This window comes from Oreochromis niloticus, linkage group LG4 (genome assembly GCF_001858045.2).
Source record: "Oreochromis niloticus isolate F11D_XX linkage group LG4, O_niloticus_UMD_NMBU, whole genome shotgun sequence".
Taxonomy (NCBI): domain Eukaryota; kingdom Metazoa; phylum Chordata; class Actinopteri; order Cichliformes; family Cichlidae; genus Oreochromis; species Oreochromis niloticus.
In genome coordinates, this window is record NC_031969.2 from 27,762,701 (window position 1) to 27,780,009 (window position 17,309).

The following is a 17,309-nucleotide window of genomic DNA, read 5'->3' on the forward strand; positions in this document are numbered from 1 at the left end:
GAAAAGCAACTTCACTGCATGTAAAGAATTTGTTAAATACATATAGAAAGCTTTATATCTGCACAAGGTTTAAGTAAAGCAGGCCTAGTTTTCTGAGATGATCAGCTACAACCTCTAAACCACAAAAGAGGGAAATGAGGTCAAATGTTGTGATGGGCTAAGGAACACCAGCATTTCACAGCAGATGACAGGAAAAAAAAGACTTTTTACTGATGAGTCCCAGTTTGAGGATCATGGCATTAACAGAAATGTATTACTCACAGTAAACACTGTGTTTTACTGGCTTGTGGGTGCATACTCTGGAATTGAACTACCTCTTTCTTCTGTAGTCATGCTCCACCTTTTTGGTAGTGTGGTTATGGACAATGTTTTATACTCCAGCAGGATAAGTCTAAATGCATGTCAGAGAATTGGGGAAGTAAACCTGAATGCAAGACATGTTTGTCAAAACATCGACAGAATAAATTCTACAGATATGATATTGTTTGTATTTCAGGTTCCTATTGAGGAAAAAGTTATTTTGTGACAATTATCTTTGCTTTAGTGCCCAGCTGGGATTAGTATGCGGCACTTATCTAATGGAGTATGACTTTAGGTAGCTACCATATAACTGAGGACTGTGCAGAAAAATATACTCATCAAACCCTTATTATTAGTGTCCATAATATATCTGTATCTGTAATGATGCGTTTTTGTTGTTGTTGTTGTTTTTTTGGGTTTTTTTTGAAAATTTTTCAGTTTAAAGCTTGTTTATAGTTTGTACACACCAGGTGTGGTAACTGTTGCACTTGTTGATAATATCTGTATGTGTGAATGTCAGGAGGTTTTAGTATATTATTATGTCTAAATTGGAAAAGCTGGGACCAAATACTACACTGATTTTGAACATGTGACATAAACTGTGAATGAATTAAATGGGCATTGGTGCATTTGTGCTTTCTTTCATTGTGCTTGGTAGCTGCATAAAAGAGCTGTGATTGGCCCTGAGCCCTGAGAACCCTCCTTACTCAGCTTACCTCAGTTCACTGCCAAATTATGAGAACCATAATAAACTAAGAACTTTGAGCAGTCCAGGCTTGCTGCGACAACGAGGTTTGTGAGGTTTTGAGGCAGTTTGTTTCCATGGATTCAGCTTAAATCACATTTGTTGGTCTGTAGTATTCTCAGGTGTTTGAACGCTGTTGCTTATTAGTGTATTATTATTATTTACTATTATTATTACTGCTATAAAGTGTAACCCAAAGTTTAATACGGTTTTATGTTTACACTGAAAAGTGTACCAATCAAAGTATTAATCTAAAATGAATTGCATTATTTATAATAAAAATATTGACTAAATAATTCTAAAAAATGATTTACTAAATAATTTTTTTTGAAGCATTTTTGTTTTTGATCTCTCACGTCCCACTCTGGGACTTTTGAATCACTCAATAGTTTAAGTAGTTTTGTGACTCACACGAAATAAATCAGATACTTGGAAAGATGTCGAGGGTGGAGGGTTCATTTTGCTCGAGCTTTTGTTCATCGATTCTCAGAGATACTAATGAAGGTTGCTGCACAGGGGTGATTAACTCACAGCATCACAGCACCTTTGAGGTCTTTGTTCCAAAGAGTGAAGGAAAATGACTTGCATCGCTCTCTGTAGCCTCCTCAAGATTTCCTATTTAATTTTCAAGCTTTTATCTACATTACAAACTCCTTCCACTGAATATCTGGTAGAGCTAGTATGTTTTTACCCATACTCATACCACGTTTTCTAAATGAAGCAAATGCACATGATTTTTTTTTTTTTTTAAAGATTTGTTTATAGAGGAATGAGAGCATAGAGGGCAAAATCAATGTTTCCAAACAAGATCCCCAGGTGATCTAAAAAAGCTTCTCAGCATTAGTTAAATCCAGTGATTGCAGACATTAGACAATATCTACAGAAAGTAGAAACTTTTTGGTAATAGGATGTCCCCTCTTATTAAACCAACTTTAGGGGAAATAATTAGTTGATTCCCTGCTGAATTAAGCTTGCTCACTTACAAAGAAACTGTCTTATATTTTTATGGAAGTTTATTTTAAGCAATAGAGACAAAATATCAGCCACAAATCCAGAAAAAACATGCATAAAAGTTATAAATTGATTAGTATGTCATTGAGTGAAATAAGTATTTGACCTCGCACAACCCAGCCAGAATTCTTGCTCCTACAGATGGGCTCACAACTTACAATTGGTCTATTAAGGATACTCCTGATCTCAACTCATTATGCTGCAGTTATTTGGAAATAGAAGAAATGTAAACTAACCATCAGCTGCCCACAGTCTGGAGCTTAATGCACAATTTTACCTCATGGGGTCCTGAGCATGAGAGAGGTTGTGGATTAGCTTAAAACTACAGTCAGCAAGAACCTCGTTAGTAACAGTACGCCATCATGGTCCCCCTGAGCATGAAGGGACATGTACAGTATTGTCTGAAGTTTGCCAGTGAATATCTAAATGATTCAAAGAAGGCTTGGGAAAAATTGATGTGGTCAGATGAAACCAAAATCAAGCTCTTTGGCATCAACTCATATTGTTTTGAAGGTATTGTAATATTAACATAAGTAACCGTAGCATTACCAAAGTTATACAGCTAGAGTTCATACATTTGCTCTTTGAGCTATACAAATTATTGGATATTTGTGCTGTACGTGTTTCCCTTCATATCTTTAGAGTACATTTTTGCCTCACTGAACTTCAGTTATTGCATATCCTCTGAAGTTCACTGGTTGTGATGCTAGGAGGGTACAGAGGTGGGTGGGCTGCTGGAGAGACGTGCCCTGATAAATCACATCTGTTCTGGAGACGTGAGGCTGATGCCTGAACTGAAGCGTGACCGAGTGTTGAGGGGAGAACAGCTGATCAGGAGTGGGGGGTTGCAGAAAATTCAAGCTTTTGACTCCTCCTCCTCATTTCATCTTCATTCCCTTGGGCATGTGTTCTTTTGTGTCTTTGCAAACAGGAAGCCACTGTAAGTACTTTTAAGGTGCATGCATGAGTAAATTCATCTCTTTTTCCAGAGTAGTAGCTGAGGTGAACAGATGGAGCATCAGGGAGGGTTACATAACTTCTAATATCGAGCATCATGAGGGTAAAAAAGTAGCTCCGGATAACTCGATGTGTGTGGCTTGGTGTGAAGTTTACTTTCACCATTTTAACATAAAATCTACCACTCCAATAGACACGCTGTGAACTTTATGTGGTTCATATTATACTTATCCGTAGCAGCAACACAACACCCTCTCTTTGAGTCTGACCTGTTTAATAATGCTGGCTCATGGCACCACAGGGAAACCATTTAATATCAATCTGAAGATCCGACCAAGGGCTCGGTTAGGTTGTCTTGGGATGACCGTACCACAGTTCCTTTTATTGGATGTGGCAGAATCCGGTGTTAAAACTCTGGCTTAATTATTGTACTGCACAGCTCCTTGGACCAGAAAGGCTAAATTAGCAGAATTACCTGCCTGTGGTGTCACATTAATTGTGAGGCGAACACTTGTCGCTATAAGAGATAATTTAAAAGAAATAATCTTTTTGAAATATGAAGAGCTATTTTAAAGTAAGAGGGGGCACTGTGCCTGAGGCTTTGGCAGACTCACGGGAGTTAAATGTGCCTGAACTCTGTAATGGTTCCTCCATGGATTGAATTTCTAATAAGGCTGCCGACAAAAACCTGGACTGTTTGTATTGTATTAAACGGTAAGCTGCTGTGCTTCCCGATTTAACTTATTTATTTCAACTGTCATAATAAATTAAATACAATCAAAGCAACAAGACAGATTTGTTAGTGTAAAACAGAGGCAGGTGCAACAAAGAGTAGCAAGTCTGTTTGATTTTAGAAGCTGAAACCAGATATTATTTGGCTTTCAGCTTGAAAAATGATTTAAATAACAAACGCAGTTGGATCTCTGCAGTGTCAGCAAGAACTATCTGGCAAAAGAAAGCCAACACACATGGAAAACAGGCAAAGACAGAATATGGTGACTGCAGTCTTGTTTTTTTTTTTTTAATCAAATATGCAAAAAACTCCCACCTAAATGCTTTCTATATCGGATATACAGCCGTAGAAGCAGCAGTGAGGTTCACTATAAGATAGCAACGTATTCTTCATAGTGACTGTGCAGCAGTGTTGTTTGTGCTGCGCGCTCAGCTGTGATAATTAAAAGACTCCCTCCCCTCATCCCACCCCCAGAGTGCTCGCTGTTTCCTACATAACTCAAAGAACAACTTCTCTGCATTACCTAACATCGAGACATCGAGGGCGGGAACACTATAAAATCCAGCTTCAGACACTGAAATTAACTTTAATTAAAATGTAATTATTATTATCCTTATTATTATCACTAGCCTCTTCTGCTGAAGGGGAGTAATTTCACCTCACAACAGCTAGTTAGTAGCTTCAGGATTTGTAATCATGAAGGGAAGACTCGTGACTGAAAAATATGACTAGCAGGAACATTCCACCAAAAGGTTTATCAAGAAATCATATTAAAGTTTGCCTCTTTATTATTTAAAAAGTAATTTCCAACATAATATTTACTTCACAGTATATATTTTTAAGCCTTAGCTTGAACAACTTTACATATCTGGAAAGTTGTTCAAGTATCTCAAAGGAAAGGAAAAGGAGCATAATTTATATGAAAGCATCAATTATGGTTTCCACTCGAACATATTATCCGTCTGTTGCAGTTGCATAAATACGGTCTCAATCTGCACACTTTTTTTTCTTACATGGTCTTTTTGGCACACAGAGAATTAATGTAACCATAAAACATCCTCTTATTTGGAATACAGTTCATTTATATCATTAGACTAACGGTAATTTTTTCTTCTCTTATGATAGTCAACTCTGGTTTAATATGATACACAGAAGATTTCATAAAAAATGATTATTTGTAATGGATTGAGAACATTTTAGTAATAAGCTGACTGGAAAGTGTGCACTACATCTTATTTACATTGTTTTTCTTGTGTCTTCGTCCTGACTCCTGCCTGTTTTCCACAACTGGGGCCTCAACTGGTTTTGTTTCCAAATGAGAATTCATATATTCATGCTAACTGGAAAAGCAGATACTAGAGCAAATCTGAGCATGTAGCTATGAATATTATTTAACATGTCAGAGTCATGCTTATTCCCATGAGCTTCCATAAACAACTGATTGAATTAGGTAGCCATATGGTTATTGACAGTAAACATGTTTGCTGAAATGAAAATGTGGACGCCTGCTCGTTTAAGTGCATATCGTCTTTGGGGAAATAAGAGAAATAAAAGCAAAGACAAGGATGAGGATATTTCGGAGTGAGTTAAAGGCAGACAGTAAAGGTAACAGTTAGTGACAGAAAGGCAGGGAAGAACATTTGTCAGACTGCAGGGTTTCCTCTGAGGGAGGTCACTAACCCTGACGTTTACCTCTGTGCAGCTTGATGTCATTTGCATGTTCACACTTTCTCATGTCGATTATCAGACCTCTAACAGCGCTGTCACATGTCGACTGTGGTTTACGTCTACCCTCCCTCTGCGGAGAAAGACGAGACGGCAGGAGGAGTACAGACAAACAGTAGTGCAAACTAGAATGATTAAAGAGTTGTATTTTCTAATTACGTTTTGGTTTTACATCAGTTTCAGTGTGCTTTATTATTCTTAAATTAACTGTGACAAACATATTTTTGGCTAATATGGATACACATATTGTTAAAATAATAGTTTAATAATCTTTCATCCCTTTATCTCACTGTGGTTTTGTGATATTTTTTTTTTTTTCTTTCTCAAAGGGAAATCAGCACCTGCAGGACTGGTGATATGTTCCCTGTCCACAGGATACTCATCCAGGCTTCATTTACACTGTAGATGAAATGATGGCGTCCCGCTGACTGATGACTGGCTGCACGCTCTGGGTAATAAAACCAGTTTACCCATCACACCGATTTTCTGTGCAATACATATTTCCTCCAGGTGTAAGTAGTGGCTGGCTGCCTTGGAAAAGCAAATGCATATTGATGCATGCAGAATGATTTCGTTCTTAATGACTTTTCTGCTTCATTCTTCTGCTTTGATTGAGCTACAAAAAAATCAATATACACCAGCAGCCTTCCTCCTTTCATATCATTGCAATTTGTCTTTACAAAATACATCCACACATGCTTAATAGACAAATACATAATGTAGCACTTATTCCCACAGTGATTTCAGCTATTCATGGTGACTCATGCTCACCACAGTAATGAGTGAGACACCTCATAAAAAGGATGAGAAAAGCATGCAGGCCTTTCAGCCGTCCTCTGGCTCATCCTCTCATCGCCTGTTCCACGGATATTTCAGCAGTGATATTTCAGCCCTCCACTTTAATGCTTTTGTTGATGGAAGCTGAGCGTTTGTGACACACACCTGAAGATACAGACTAGCAGTCATATCAAATGTCAGGACTGGGGAAATGGTTTAAGCATAAGCCGTTCCTTCAAACAGCATCTCTGCTCTGTCCTTTTGATCTTCTCGGATTATCAGTGATGTCTCCCGGTTGGTCTGCATCAACGACAGCCTGTTGGTTGCTGATCTGATTTTTAGTGCACGGTTGAAAGGAAGCCTGTAGGAAAGCATTGTGTTCCTGTTTGAGTTTTGGATGAAAGCCCACATGACAGACTCACAGTGTCTTGTGTGTTGTTGTCCATAGGTGGGCAGTGTTAGAGAGGTAATAAAAGGTAGATCCAACCCACTTCTCCCCCCCTCAGAGGGATAAGCAATCTGATTTTGCTGCAGTTTTTCCTGGAAGATCCGTCTCTAAACCGGAGCATCCAGGCAAGCGGCCAGAGACTCAGGTGCTCAGTGCTCAGTGAAGCAGAGAGGAGCTCTGCCTGTGTGTCACTTTGACATGAATGTACTGTTTCTGACTGTGTGTTTCCCTGGATGTGTAGTTATATGAGTGTAGTTTTGAGTCGTACTTTGGAAACCGTATTGTTTTCTGCAGGGCTGTGCAACTTAAAAGGTTGTAAACCACAGCACCTGCACCACATGCTGTCAGTCAGGAGTGCGCTTTTTGTTGTGGTGTCTGCATAAAAGCTTTTACATGTGCACTTCAGCTGCCAGCTTCAGTCGTGAGTGAACTGTCCCAGTGAGGAGGTTATTTCTCAGAGGATTCCCACTCTGACAGTGGGTTGCTCTTGCAAGCTGAGCCCAAAAACCCATGGGACAGAGAGAGACTGTTTTTAAAGTCTCCCCAGGCTCCATAACATAAAGTAGTGTTTAGGATAGTTTCTAAAGAAAGAGGTTATGATTGAATCAGGGTTTCTGGTATATCCGCAAAAAGTAGAACCACGGGGGGAAAAAAAAGTTGACAGCCATATTACAGCGAAATTGTAGCAGAGATTTTGGGTGGTGTCCAAAAATTTGGGGATATTGGTTTCTACTTCGCCTCCAGTGCAATAGAGATAAAGGAACAAAACTGAAATCATTACCTCTTTCAATAAACCCAATAATCCCAAAGTGGAAGATTTAAGGGAATAATCTGAGTTAGAACATTTATCTCTGTTAAATTTAACTAAAATCGTGTTGAACAGTGGTAAAAGTTTGCACCGCTGTGGAAAAATGTCTTGAACCACACCTCATGTCTTTGCTTAGCTGAGAAAATTGGAAATAGATGCAATGATATATTGAAACATGCACAAATATGAATGGGAATACAGTATATTATGCACAAACAGAGTTTGTACAGTTCTAACAAGCTTGAAAGTCAATCCGGTCTTTAAGTGATGACGTGATGAATCCTGTTTCCGGGCCCAACCGACTCTACGTTTATTAAGCCTGTTGTGTTTTTAACATGTTTTAATGCTTGGTATCTTGTTCTATTTAATCTCAACAAACCCTTTAAAAGAGTCAGTGATCACTGTCGGCCTCCCTCGGTTTTTGTTACCGCTATTCATTTTAAAGCTCAGTTTTTAAAACCTTACGATGCAACTACAGCCCAGCCCATGCAGCAGTATATTAATGACTAACCTTATATTGCAGTTGTTCTCCTGACTGAAGTTTGGTCTGTTTACAGCATCCTGCCATGCAGTTACATTTGTCCCTAACCATCGGGAACCCTCATGTTAACTTTTATCGAGTGGAAAAAAGTTAGCGTTTGTCCTCCAGCTTCACTGTGTTTATGTTATGCTAACACAGCTGTGTCGCTAGCGATCACAAAGCACATCATTATATATCAGCTAGCCCAACTTCAGTAACCCTACAAACATCACTGGTGTTTACTTTCCTGTTTTCATTTATGTCGGAAGTTATAGCAGAGCTGTACATCTTAATTTTTTTCAGAAATCTCTCAGTCAGAACATGATATATTATGTTTAGATGGAAACTAGCGAGCTAACTTCTAACTCCGTTAAATTTCATAAATTCTGTTTTCATGGATGTCTGGATGTTAAACTTAATTGCTAAACCTGGTAGAGCAGCCACACTGATCATTTTATTGCAGATGAAAGAATTTAGACAGTTTTTCAACTCTCAGTGATGCCGCAGTGTTTGTTTGACTTAGGGACCTGCAGTGGAGTTTGGGCCCAGACATGGCTAATGACGTCAGACTTAAAGACCGGATATTAGGTATGGCTACCTTTATTCTTCTGCAATGCCAGGACTCACTTAGGCAAGCTTTAAACAATAATTCTCCTGGACGATAAAAGAAGAGTATTTCAGTATGCCATGCATCTTTTAATTGGAAGATGCATGGCAACCCTAGAGCACGCTAGTGTTCTAGGGTTGGGCCCTGGTAAGGCCAATCCAGGACTGATAGTGTTCCACTGCGTGTGTTGTTGTTTTTATTTATTTGTTTATTTTTCTATCTGGGTATTCTTTTACTGTACTGGTGATGTCTTCGGGATCATTGTTATGTTGGAAAATGAAGCCATTGTCAATCTGATGCTTTATAGCATGATGGATTAGAATCTGACATTACTTCATTCATATTTCCATCAATTTTTACCAGATCTCTAATAACACTGGCTGAAATGCAGCCTAGTGTTTTGGGATGCATGTTAAACCATTTACCCTGCTGTGTCTGAATGTGCAGGTGCTCAAAGGTTATCATGGCACTGTTGGCCCATCCTCGCCTTTGTTGCTCATTCGCTGCGACTCATCTCTGCATTCCCTATAGTCTGTTTATTGTGGTTTAAAGCTTAGTTCCAAGTCGCATGCTCAGATCTGTGCACCACATAAATCCTTTGATGATCTTGCGTTTGGATGTCCACTGCACAAACATTGCTCTGCTCTGCCAAGTCTGTCATTCTGCTTAAGCTGCAGTGCTGTTTATGAGAGAAGGAAATTTACCACAATAATTGGACTTGAGGATGGGGATTTATAAATACTACAATGTGCTAAATCTTTACCAATAACTAGTACTGCTATTTCCTGTCATGACCCCCCTAAGCTAGGAAAGATGAGAGATTAATCCTCTCCAACTGTACCGTAAACAACTCTCTGTGACATCTCTGTGCTACTGTGGTTGATCAAGACAAGATTTACAAATATTACATGGGAAAGAAAAAAACCCGCTCAGACACAGAACATTAACTGAGTTGGCAGCACAAACGAGCATCAGCTTGCTGTTTGGATTTTCAAAGCAATTATCTGATTTTCTTCCAAGCATCTGAGCCAGGTTTATACAACTCTGAATCTTCACAGGCAGGGACTACAATCCTGTACGCACACTGACAAACAGCTCAGTATCAAGCATCAAGTAGACACATTTGTAGCATGCAATATATAAATCGTGTATCACTGATGTTTCTGTGCATTTCTCTGTCTAGTTCATGGAGATTTACAGTGCAAACAGTACAGACCTTTTTCAGCCATTCCTCAGGTTTGCTTCTGCTCATCAAATAACTTTTTTCCCTCTGTAAATCCTAATCTGTTCTACATTAACATTTTTAAATTCAATGCGAGCCAACCAATTTGTTTGAGTTATTTACTTATAAACAATTTCGAATGTGTTCAATGGCAAGTAAAGTTTGGTTTCTAATTCATGTTAATTATTTAAGTCAATTTTCTGCAGTGGCCCTGAGAGGCCAAACGGACTGCAACTTAAGAAAACAGCAGCAATAAGAAAAACGCTGCAAAGGCAAACAAAACACAACGGAAAAAGGAAAAACGGAAATAGGAAAAACGAAAGCAGAAATGGGGAAAAAAGAAAACAGAAATAGAAAAGAACGAAAACAGAAATAGGAAAAACACTAAAACACAAATAGGAAAAAACAGATTTCCAAAAGCACAAGGGAAGTGTTTCTGGGGAGACAATAACCTGACGGACTAGTAGCAGGAACCAAAATATGCTAAGAATTGCGCTGGGAGACACTTAAAAGAAGTGGAGGATCTATCGGTTTTGTGAGGAAAGAAAAGATGAGAGGTAAGTGTGTTAGCCTAACTATTAGCCTAAAAATCCGTCATCAGTATTATATGAATCATGAGATTAAAACAAACTTACTTAGCATATTTTTGTTCCTGCAACTGGTCCGTCGGGTTATTGTTTCCCCAGAAACACTTCCCTTGTGCTTTTGGAAATCTGTTTTTCCTATTTCTGTTTTTTTTCCTATTTCTGTTTTGTTGTTTTTCCTATTTCTGTTGTGTTTTGTGTGCTTTTGCAGCGTTTTTCTTATTGCTGGTGTTGTCTTAAGTTGAAGTCCGTTTGGCCTCTCAGGGCCACTGTAGTTTTCTCTTAGACTACAATACTATAACTGCTACTCTTTAGACAGCAGGTCTAATATCTGAAACATTAGATTTACTTTGTCATAATCTTCTTTCGGCCAGTGGCTTTAGGAGCCACCAAATGGGATCACCTGCCTCCAATCTATCCCTTGTATCCTCTTCTTTCACCTAACCCTCTGCATATCCTCCTTCACTAAGTGCAAGAATTGTCTCTGTGGTCTTTGTCTTTTTCTCCTGCCTGGCAGCTCCATATTCAACATCATTTGCAGGGGTTAAACTGGGCCAGAATGATCTGGAATAGCATTCCGGCACCTTCAGTTAATAAGTAATTAAATGTGATAGGTTGATACATGTTACTCTTAAATTAGGTAATTTTGTGTGTGGGTGTATGTGGGTGTGACTAAGTGAACGTGCGCTGCAGCTCGTCATTACTTCCAGTGAGGGCATAGATATATTTGCTCAGTAATAAGAAAATAAAGATGTCCCACAGCCTGCTAACGGATTCAGCTCATCTTTTCTCCTTCTCATTTTGTGATGTGTTTTTGGTGTTAATATATGAAGTGCCAGGTAATTTCAGAGCTTTTTAAACAGCTCAACAACCAAGCACACAAACTGTCTGTGAGCTAAATGTATAGTTGCTGTATTTCCCAGGGAGAGAAAAAATGGTAACGTGTGACACGGACAGATGGAGAAAAATGTAATGAAGAGAGGACAGGAGTGGAAGACGAGAGTCCCTCTCTAACTTTGTCTACATACTGCTCGACCTGAGCTGTCCCTGTGATACACTCTTTACTACTTCTCCATTCTGGTCACTTCCTATGAAAATTAGCTTAGCTTCAATTCTGCCACCTCCATCTTCACCTCCTTTTTGTCAGTGTCACTGTTTCCAAACCAGACATCATAGCAGGTCTCATTACTATCTTGTAGATCTCTCTTTTCACTAGTGTTGTCCTTGATTCACAAATCCCCCCTGACACTCATCTCCACTCTGTTCTCACCTCTCTTGTGCACTGTCTGTTACTTTTAGATAGCTGACCCTAGCTATTTTAACTCACCCACCTTCACTACCTCACTGTTACACCTGCTTCCATTTTCTTCTTTCCCCAGAACTTAAACATAAGTAAACCTGCTTAACGGAAGAGTGATAGATGTAATTGAAAGATCTAATTTGAGACAGAAGTCAAGATTCTAGTCCATTTAAATTGAATTGTAATTAATATTATTTCATAATAACATCATATATGTTTTTAATTTGATTAGCTTTTTAAAAATAATTTTAAATAATGTATAGAATTAAAATAATTTTGAAATGTTTTTATCATGATAATAATAATAATAATAATAATAATAATAATAATAATAATAATAATAATAATAATTAATTATAAATAAGTTTTATAACTTTTATTAAAAAATATAGAAAGAATAGTTTTTTTCTATTATTTTTAATATTATTAATAATAATATAATGTCAGACTCTTATTTTCATGTTGATAATGATGATGCATTTGCTGGTTTATAGCTCTTTTTTTTTTTTTTTTTTTTTTTTTTTTTTTTGCTATCAGTGAGTTAACATTTCTTCTTGACACCAGCTTTATTTATTGATGTTAGGAAGAGCTGATCAGCCTTTATAGCTAGAAAAGGACAAAGAGTTAAAAATAATGAGAAATGGTCCTCTAAACTTAATTTGACATGAACTGTTGATCATTCAATTGTGTGGTATGGGTACCGTGCATAGTTTCCTTGTCTTGCTTGGGTGTTGCACTGTGAGAGGATGTCAATATTGACAATATTGACATCCTCTCACTAATATTTGTCAATATTCTATTACTGCAAAACAACAGTTTCATTTTTTGTGTACTTTTAGGTAGAATGTGGCGCCAATGTTTAAACAGTAAAGTATAAAGTCTTACTAAAGCTAGAATTTTGACATTGTTGTATTTATAACATGTTTCTGAGCTTTATGCGTCATCCTCCCCTGATCCCAATAAACATTTTCGACTTTACTGCAGCTTTTCAAATTAAAACAAATCTTTGCAAAAACTGTGCAGAAAACATGCTCAGCAAAAATATTATCTACTTGCTCTGAATGGTGAATTGTTATCTATTCGTTGATGGATGATGAGGAAATCTGTTTGCGACATAGTATTTATATGCTATTCATATTTTCTTCATGATTATTGGTGTGAGAGCAGTGGATTGCTCGCTGTTTCAGCAGGCTGCTGCCTTAAGACAAAGCTCTCACAGGGACTATCGCAGTGTGACGGGTCTGCCTGACTCCTCAGAGGTGAACCGTGGCTTTGCTCTGTGACAGGACCAAGAGAAATGGAGGAAGCAAGTTTCTGTGGCAGATGCTGGGCTGTCTCATATTGTCTCACATGGGACTTAACACATTTAGTACCCCATGGGACTCAACAAACAAACAATGGCCTCTCTATAAAAACACAGGCGCATCCCTCAGCTGTTCGATAGGAAGGAGTTTTATTTTTTGTGTTTGGGATATTTTAAGACGGATCCCTGTCGTGCCCTCCTGGTGCCCCCTGAGGCTGACTGCACACCACAGATTGCTTTCTGCTGGCTCTCTGGATACTGTGAGACTGGAAGAGCCTGTGAGCAGTGCCTGTTCCAGCCTTTTCCACCCTGCCGTCTCTTCTCCCGCTTTATGGTGAAGCTGCCCTGACCAGCTGGTGGAGCTGGGTAGCTGCAGGCTGCCTTGGACTCCGATCAAGTATTGATGTCTGGCTTTTTGTGCTGGCTGACTCACCAAAGACGAGCTCTATGAGACAGAGATAGAGAAGCATTCTGGAGAGGATGGTGGTTCAAAGGAAGTTTGCATAAAAATTGAAGAGCTAATTGCAGTGTCTTGTGCCAAGAAGATTTCTTACATGCATATTTAAATAGAAACTTCTATCTAACTTATTGAAATACACCCAAGTCCCTGATATACTCTAACCATTCACTTACTTCAGATTTGATCTTCAGTGTATTTGCAACATGCGTGACAAACTCTCTCTTTTTGAAAGATATACCAGCAGAAGAAAACTGCACGAAATCGCTTACTGTGTATGCCTGTGTATACCCGCTAATATGTCCAGGCTCATCAGCGGCAGGTGCTTTGGCAAAGAAGTGTGAGAAAACTAATCATGGTTGCTGACCTTTTCGAGTTCCATCATGCTGTGCATGGATAATCTCTAGGCAGGCTGTTGTCAGTGTGCATGGGTCAGACGAGGAGGCTAAGGTTCCAGAACTGTTACTGATTGGTTTGGGTCAATTTCTTCCTGACCTGAGGGTGTTTTTTACACCAACCCTGTTGTTTTATCTGTTTATATGAGCTGTTATGTTCATATGAGCAGACTCTTGAACCCTGATATTAACCTTTGGAGTTTAACTATAAGACTTTGGTGTTAAAAAATACTGTGTAACACTGGTATAAGTCACCTAAAGCAGGGTTACGCAGTTTTGAATTTGATGGCAGCTCAATAGGAACAACCGTTTTCAAAAAAATTGTGTTTATTACTACAAATCTAAAAGTCAGAAAATTAGTCAGGGTAGAAGGGAGGTTCTTGGTTTTCTTTACTAACAGTAACATAATAAACTTTTAAAGCATAATTGTTTGTGTTTGTTTGCTCTCAGAAAAAGTCAGTTAAAAAGACACAGTGATCCTATTGCAGAATACTGACCTTTAAAAAGTGCAGACTGAGCTAAATTGCAGCACTAATAATCCTGAAAAAAGGTTATTTTTACAGAGTTCCCACTGCGATGACAAAAGACATAGATAAGAAGCTTTTAAAACTCTTTAAATGTAATCCACATTACACTAGTGGAACACCATGTTTACTGCCAAGTGGCAAACCTTTGGGACTGAAAATGAAGCCAATGCAGAAGTGTCTACTACTCCAATAGCTACGTGAGGCTGCCTCTAGAAGCAAGTTAATCCCCTTAGGCTCACATGTTAAAGTGCAAAACTTAAACGATGAAACTACAGTAACATGTTTGCATCCCGGTTCAAAAAATGGTTATAGTCTGTAGCTTACTTACTGTCTTATTACAACAATGTTTAAGTCTTCCCTGTGGGTTTGGTTTAAAGTTACTGACCTACGTCCAGTTGATGCCTTTTGTAGAAGTTTTACTGCAGTTATCTATAAGAAATAACAGAGTCGTAGGAGATATGTGTTCCAGTTTTTGGTATTGCAGCAATTTATTAGTCTGTTACTTTGTGTTTTTGAGTAACAGACTATTAGTTATGTCACAGTAGCTAAATCCTGTATATACAGTTGATGGTTTCCAGTGAAGTCCAGAATAGACCAAACAAACATTGGCTCTAAAAGGGGGAAAAAATAGAAAAGAATACAAATGGTTACAATTAGCAGGTTTACCTTCTTGCTGGTCCTTTTGATTACAGACTAAACTTTCATTCACAATGCAAAACATCTTTTTTTTTTTTTTTTTTTTTTTTTGTGGAACCAAATTAGAGGTTTACAAACTGTTTAACATTTTTCTGTTTGAAGTGAAACAGTGTTGCTGACTTACTAGATTGATGAGTTGATGCTCGCTGGTTTGTATAGTTTGCTAATGACATCAAACCTAATGTACAAACTAATTCTCTTTAAATTTCTTCGAGCATTTTTGTTTTTGTGGTGTCTCCCCACTTTGCTCCTGTGATATCTTCAGCAAATAACTTGCCAAAAAAAGATGGAGAACGTTTCTAATTTTCTGTGGACAATGTAATTTAATATGATGTAATATATGATATTGTTGTCTCCTGAGCAACTTTGCCATGCTGTTTTAAGTTGCTACCACAACTTTATATAATCTGAACTTTAAAAAAAGCCTACAGCTTGCATAATCGGGCCATCAGTCTGCCGTTTTCATAACAATTTGTTTGCTTTGTTTGTATAGAAATTAAAACACTTTTCACGTTTCTTTTTTTCATTTTTTCTTTTCCCATGTCTTTCACTTCCTTGTGCAGACTCCTGCATATGTTTTCTTGTCTTTTTACTTTAGTGTGATACAAGTTTCTGCATTTTATTGAGAAATGTTAACAATGTGTTTCACTCTGGCAGACCTATATTTACATCCTGCTTTGTATCTCCTCGTACTGATGGTGTTTTTGTACCTGCTGCAATTTAAATGGTTTCATATTCTTCCTTTTCACCCCATTTGCTCAATTCTTCTACTACACCATATATTTTTCTGCCATCACTTGTGGAGTAGACACCCAGCTTCCTCAAGGGAATCATTACACATTCTTTCAAGCTTAGCACAACAACAACAAAAATCTCAGGCTTTTTACAACCATGTAAACCGAATGAATTCATAGGTGTCTGCTCTTATACAAATGACTCTTTGCAGTGTTTGATGTAAAAATTAAACTTATTGTCATTATAGGACAGTTAAATTTTTTAGAATAAATTTGATTGCTTTATTCCTCTTAGCCTGAATGTAAAACTTACTTTTTCTTCATTAGCTCAAGGAAAGTTCTTTATCTGTAAAACCCCCCCCCACTAAAATCAGTGACGACTACACCTGTACAGTCATGAAAAACTACCAACACCCAGACTGCTTCCACAGGATTTAAGAGGTTAAGTCAGATGCAACTTAACCTGATCATGAACAAGACTGACCACTTCTAACAGAAGTGTTTATAGTTTTGCTGGTTTGGAGAACTTGGTTGTGTGTTAACACAATACCAGGAGAAGAAATCCCAGGGTCAGCCCGAGCAATGCTTATAGAAATTGCAACAAACCCAAGAGCTACATCTTGGACTCTATAAGCATCAGTTAGTATGTTAAATGGTTAATTTAAGAATACAATTTAAAAATAACAAATGTGTACTGTACCGTTTGGAAATGTGATACAGTAAGTATCTTGGAGTCCAACAGCTAAAGCTTGTCTGAAATTAGGTTGTACAACAGCACAATGATCCCAAGCACTGCAGCAAATCTACAACAAATAGCTGAAAAAAAGACACATCAAGGTGCTACAATTGCCGGTCAAAGTCCAGACCTCAAACTTATTAAAACGCTATTGCAGAACTTCGAGAGAGCTGAGCTTAAATGAATATTCTCAAATCTCAATGAGCAAAACAACGTGGTAAAGAGGGGGCCAAAGTTTCTCTGTAATAAAGTAAGGGCCTGATAATGTCACACAGATCAATTTATTGTTGCTAAATGTGGTTCTACAAGCTACTGAGTCAGGTGGTGTACTTAGTTTAATACATTCTGTATCACTTTTAAAGATTTATTGCTTTCTTTTCTCATTTAATATTATCCTTACTGAGTCAACACACATATAGACAGGATTATTTTTATAGACACGAGGGTGAGTAGGTAATGTGTTTGCGGTGTCTGATATCAGCCTGCTTTTGTATAATTTCTTTGGGGAAGTAACCAGATGATATTGTGCATGTATCGCCTCCTCATGTCAGCGATGAATTAACTTGAGATGCAGACGGACGCATGCTATGTTTTGAGGTAAAAACATAAATCACTGTATCATATTCTCAGCTCAGAGACCACAAATGTGTCTCACCGGCATCTTATTACTTGAAGGCTACACTGAGGCTTGAAATGCCTTTTAGTTCCTGTCTGTTACCTTTTT

General features: G+C 38.0%; 1 long non-coding RNA gene across 1 annotated transcript in view; it reads left to right on the plus strand.

Moving 5' to 3' along the window:
* Nucleotides 1-17,309, plus strand: part of LOC102076670 (uncharacterized) — a 57,996-nt gene that overhangs the window by 16,471 nt on the left and 24,216 nt on the right. The window contains exon 3 of the long non-coding RNA XR_001224080.3: nucleotides 5,801-5,923. This is a non-coding gene — a long non-coding RNA (uncharacterized LOC102076670). The remainder of the gene's footprint in view (nucleotides 1-5,800; nucleotides 5,924-17,309) is intronic.